The sequence below is a fragment of the Chenopodium quinoa genome, unplaced genomic scaffold (assembly GCF_001683475.1).
Source record: "Chenopodium quinoa cultivar QQ74 unplaced genomic scaffold, ASM168347v1, whole genome shotgun sequence".
Lineage (NCBI taxonomy): Eukaryota > Viridiplantae > Streptophyta > Magnoliopsida > Caryophyllales > Amaranthaceae > Chenopodium > Chenopodium quinoa.
In genome coordinates this window covers 4,009,309-4,015,333 of record NW_018744304.1, presented here as the reverse complement: position 1 = coordinate 4,015,333, position 6,025 = coordinate 4,009,309, and positions in this window count along the sequence as shown.

The window sequence follows — 6,025 nt, the reverse complement described above, 5'->3', positions numbered from 1 at the left end:
AACTAGGGGGCGTCAAATCCACTATGAGGAGCAACTCCATCTTACCACAAACCGTGAACTAAGGGTTCAAATGCCATCACTAGTTCTTGCCTTTGCTACCTTGACTAAGACTCGACTAATTCAATCAACAACGATGTCGAAATGTGCATCTCATCACAAAGTTAAGAACGAAGAAACTAGCATTCTAAGGTGCATCATCACGGAAATAGAGTCCGAATGTAGTAAGCAAGTTCCAAAATACCACTATATCATCATGCCATAATTACGCTTATCACAAATAAAAAAATAAGGAAATGAAACAAAAGAAAGGAGTAAAGAGGGTTCACATATTAGGCATAAAGATTCACATAAATCCCAATCGACATACAAGTGATCGTTCGGTATCAATACTAACGATCCCAGGTTCCTTGGAACCGCATGCAAACATCCTCGAACCATTCAACTCCTTCCTAGTCTAAGAAGAAAAAAAGAAAACTAAACACACCAAAAAGAAAAAAAAAGGGTATCACCGAATGCCGCTTGAATTTGGAATGCACAGTCATACCATACTCACCATCGGGTTTGCAATTTGAAGCGCGGGTGAGTTGTTTTTTAAGTTCCTTCTTCAATCTACATCAGTGAGACAAGGAAAACACACCAAAAAGAAAGAAAGAAAAGGAGCATAAACTATATACAAAGGATTAGATCTTCCCATCATAAACAGCTAAAACAACAGGATATCAAATAAAAGCAGCGAAAATAGACAGCAAGCTAAGATTTCCCCCCCACACTATAGTGATGCAAGCCCCTTATATACAAAAGAATCGACCCCTGACACTTATACCCCCCCCCCCACACTTAGAAGGAGTAACGACCTCGTTGCTCCAAGACAAAACAAAGGAAGGGAAGGACAGGGGGAATAACCAAGAAAAACAGGGGCTAGTGCCCACTAGGGCCAGCATCACCGGAGTCCGGCCCCATATCCCCGTAGGAGAAGCCGTCAGGTGGGCCGTGGGGATCCCAACCTCCAGTGTAGCCTGGAGGCCAACCATAATGACCTCGGAAGAGGTCTTGTTGCCAAGTAGGCAACGGGTCAAATTGGGGAGGCATGGTTAGGGGTTGGGGGTGGGTGGGGTCAACATAGGGGTAATTGGGATCACCCCTATAATCACTACCACCCGGCAACCTATAATCATGGGACCCGGATGCGTCAGGAAAATCATGGCGCACCCTATTTGGCTCGGAAGGTCCTTGCCAATAGGGGTAGGTAGGGGTGTTGTCACCCCCCCCCCCCCCCCACGATGGCACTGGGCCATGCTGGGGAGGCCAATATGGATAATTGACCGGAGGCGTGACATCGCCTCTATCTACATGCATATCATAAATAGATTGTTGTTGGAGAAACATACCTTGCTAAGTTTCAAATAGGCTTTGAACACCCAACTGAAGGCTCCCCATTCGCTGCTCAAGACTTTCCAAGCCTTGGCTATGGAAGAACTGCTTTGTTGTTGCTATTGCTGTTGCTGTTGCTGTTGTTGTTGGTGTTGATGTTGTTGATGTTGATGTTGATGTTGTTGTTGTTGATTTTGTTGTTGTTAATGTTGTTGTTGTTGATCCACCATCTCCGTTGCCGTATCAAGTATTTAATCAAATAGCAACCAAGTCATCCATTCCCCTTCCCCTAGCTAAAAGTCTAGCCTAGGAGAGAGAAACTACTCATATCAACAATACCCAAAATATTGGCCATAATCAAAATCATCAACATAACAATCAAAAATACTTGAAATATGTAAATAAACCAAAATAAAAGGGATTAAGATAGAAAGAGCTCACAAAGCATCAACTTTGCATTAAAATAAGAAAATGGGTCTTTGAACCTTCAATGGTGAACCATCAAAAATCCAATAAATGCTCCAATATTGATTACAAGGATGATTAAAGCACTAATTTAGATTAAAGATTAAAGTTTGGGTGATAAAAGACTAAGAATCTGAATTTTCTCTCTCTAAAAACTTATACAAGCATCAATGGAGGCTATTCTCTCTCTAGAAATGTCCTAAGCATATTACCCTAAATGGAATAGCTGCCTCCATTCCCTTTTCAAATCAGCTTTTAAGTAGGGAATAAAAACGGGTTGGGCTGACGGCGCGCACGCCCGCTACAGCTCTTTGCGCGCCCGCGCAGTATGATGTGCGCGCCCTCTACTAAAGGCTGCGCGCCCGCACACTTCCGTGTGAGCGCCCGCTACTAACATCTGCGCGCCCGCGAAGTATACTGCGCGCCCTCTACTGAGCGCGCTTGGCATCTACAAAAAGTTGCCTTCTATCTTCAAGAGTTCAAGCTAATCTGCGCGCCCTCCCCAGGAATCACCACGCCCGCGCAGGATGAGTAGCGCGCCCTCTCCAGGGCGCGAGGCATCTACGAGGTTTACATCCTGATTTGGCCTTGAATGCGCGCCCTCTCCCTTGGGTTGCGCGCCCGCGCAGAGCGGGAGAGAGGGCTCTCCTAGGCGCACAGCCTGATTAAATCTCCTCACTTGATTTGCTATTGAAACCGGCTCTCGAAACTATCCCGAACTTTCTTCTACTTCACGTATCGATTGGTTTACCTGCAAAACACAGGAAAACACCCAAAAACAGCACAAAAAGGTAAAGTAGAGGGGAAGTACGAGGGAAATAGCATTGTTGTGCAATATATGGAGAAGCGCGACAAAATAGGGCTAAACAAGCGATAAATGGAGGGAAATGATAGGAAAAAGGATCCCGAATAGTGGCATAAAAGCCACTTATCATACATAGACACTTAAATAGCTCCTTCCTCATGCTTATAGCATCAATAAAAATTATATGAACCAGAATAAAATTTCCTTTCCATATTCCAAACCAAATTAAACATTTAGTTTAATTAAACATGCTCTATATCATGCTAATAATAAAAGTGTGGTTCATAATCAACATGCCAATACAGTTAATTTCAATCACCAATTCACCATAAATAATTCATACATCAGAAATCATTCACCAACATCAATCCAATCAACAAATTCCAACCTATCATGATACTACTTGGAATTAATTAAACAAAGCCTAGCATGCCTCTACATATTCAAATAATTACTAAGTACGCGAACGTACCTTAAATCATCTTTCCAACTAGCCACAATGCTAGAAATTACTCAACTTAAAGTCTCCTACAATACCAAAATTATAAAGAGGTATTAATACCTCTTTCACACAAATTTCCAGCAATATATACTCTCTTTAAATCACTCATAAACCCTCTAAAATAAATCTGAAATTTTATTTAAAACCCTTACTTTTATTCCTAATTAATGGGTAATTAAAAATCCTTTCAAGAACCTTAATTATAACCTTTTTATAAAAATTCCAGGTTTATTAAACCATCAAAAATCGCTGTAATTATGTTTATAAACTTTAATTTCAATAGTTTAAATTACCCACAATACAATTCCATAAATATACATTAATTTAGAAACCTAGGGTTTTCAATTTGGGGCTTTTTGATTAAAAAGTAAATCTGAAAATTATATTAGAACATTAAACCTTCGTTAAAAATAAAAAACTGCCCGAAAACTATATTTAGAGGCTGAATTTGGCCACAATAGGGTGGTGCAGGTATTGAGTTTTAATTAAAATGTTGTTTACGTACGAAAAACACTATTTTTTTGTAAAAATCGGACGAGTTAGAATCTAAACGTGATTAAAACGTTAAAATTAAAAATAAAAGGGAAGGGAAAAATTAAGGAGAAAAAAGAAAATAAGAGGAGAGAGAGAATTTACCTTTGGGTTACACTCTACCTAAGGCATATGATGGGTATTTATACCCTCTCTCATAACCTCCTACTTACTACCCTTAATAATCCCTTTCCTACTCAAACTAGGATTTTAAAATTTTGACTTTTAAAAATTATCTTCTTATAAAATAATATGCCCCAATATTTTTAAATCATAAAATAAAATATTTTCAAGATTATTAAATAATTAAAAATACACTTTTAATAAAAATCATTCTTTTTAAATTAATGAAAAAACCCTAAATAATTCATTTCGAATTATTTAAATATTTTAAGAAATACTTATTTAAATTAAAAATACGTATAAAAATACGGAGTATTACATAGTTGCCTACGTGGCATGACACTTGGCGAAAAATTGGAATGGCAAGTGTCGTTGTCTCGTGGCTTTGCTATGAGACCGGCTTTATTTATTAGTGATATGATAAGTAAAATTACAACAGTTAAATTTAATAAACTATTTGTCAAAAAAAAATATTAATAAACCATTCATTGAGATGATTCCAACAAGTACCCACAAGACTATATTTACTCTTATGTATAAAGAGAATTAGATGAATAGTGCAAAAAGTCAATATGTTTCATTCATTTAAACACGAAGGGAGTATTGCAATTGAAAAGAAACAACCGATTATAAGAAGTGTTGCAATTAAAGTAAAACGGAGGGAATATAAATAATTAAACATTCATAGTACAAAAAGTCAAAGTGAGTGTTACTTAGTTTCGTAATAATCGTAACCCTGGGGTATAAAAAAAGTAATATTTTGTAATATACAGTATAATTAGTAGGAAAGAAAAATAATAAAAAAGGTAGTATAAGCGAGGATAGTATAAAAGAGAAGTAACAAAATATTTGTAAAAGTGGAGGTAGTCGGAGGGAGAATTAATAAAATAGTGGTAGATTCTTACCAAATAATAAGAAATTGTTGCAAATCTATAATTATATACCAAAGTAATCCCATAATTATCCCCAAACTACATGTGTCATCGTCTCACAAAAAAAATTTCCGCCAAAAAACTTTGTTTTTTTTTTATTATTATTTTTTGTTATGAAAAGAAGTTTGTTATATCTCATATTCTCATGAAAAATTTTTAGCCTTATATTTAGGGAATGAAACACAACAATAATTTAAATAAAAAATTAGTGGTAAAAATAAGAAATATTACGTAGTAATACTTTAAAGTACTACATAGCATATTTATCAAAAAATATTATTTTATTTTTTATTGTTATCAACAAGAATAACATGAGTAGTGATTAGTGATGAGTACTTTTTAATTGAGAATAAAGTATGAATAATACGGAGTACATATTACGAAAACTAAAAATATTATTACTCCTTACATCTCACATTACTTGTAGTATAAAATTAGACATTGAGATACATCTTATAGTATATCACATGTAGTGATGGTAAAGGGTCGGTGGATGGACCCGGATCCAAGTCCGTTTTTCTACCTTGGATCCAAATTTGACCTGGATCCGTCGGGTCTGGAAATTGGTGACCTAGATCCGAATCCAGATTCAACAGGTCCACCGAATCCGGGTCCGGGTCCAAAACAGGTCCGGTACGTTTTGCCTAAGTTTTTGCAACAAATGTAATGTTCAGGTAAAACAATGCGTTTCAAACTTCTGTCGGGGGTTTATTAAGTTCAACTTAAATTAAAGTTATACAACTAATCCAAAAATACAAAGCAACCAACTTATACACTTGTCTTTTTTAAAAATATATATATATTATAAACAACAAAAAAAGTATGATGTTACAAATGAGCAAGCAAAAAGACAACGATGATTTTTCTATATGAGCATCCAAAATCCATCTCCCGAAAAGATTAATCTTCATCACTACTAACATTATCATCAACATTCTTAATAAAGAAACAAACAATTTTAATTTAATTTTTTTAAAGTAAATTATAAAACGGGTAAACGGATCTGGGTCCGGGCCTGGGGGTTTGACCCGGATCCAGATCATTTTCTTTCAACAGGGTCCGGATCTGACCCGGATTCGTCGGGGCCAAAATTTGAAGACCCATATCCGTGACAAACGAATATGGATCCTCGGATCCAGGTCGGGTGCAAATCCATTGCCATCCCTAATCACATGAATATGTTTATTGTAATTTTACAAAAAAAAAAATTTACTAGCAATAATTCTGTTTTGTACATTTTCTAATAAACAAATAATGAAATACTTATATTGTAAAACCGTGATTATTATGAAATAT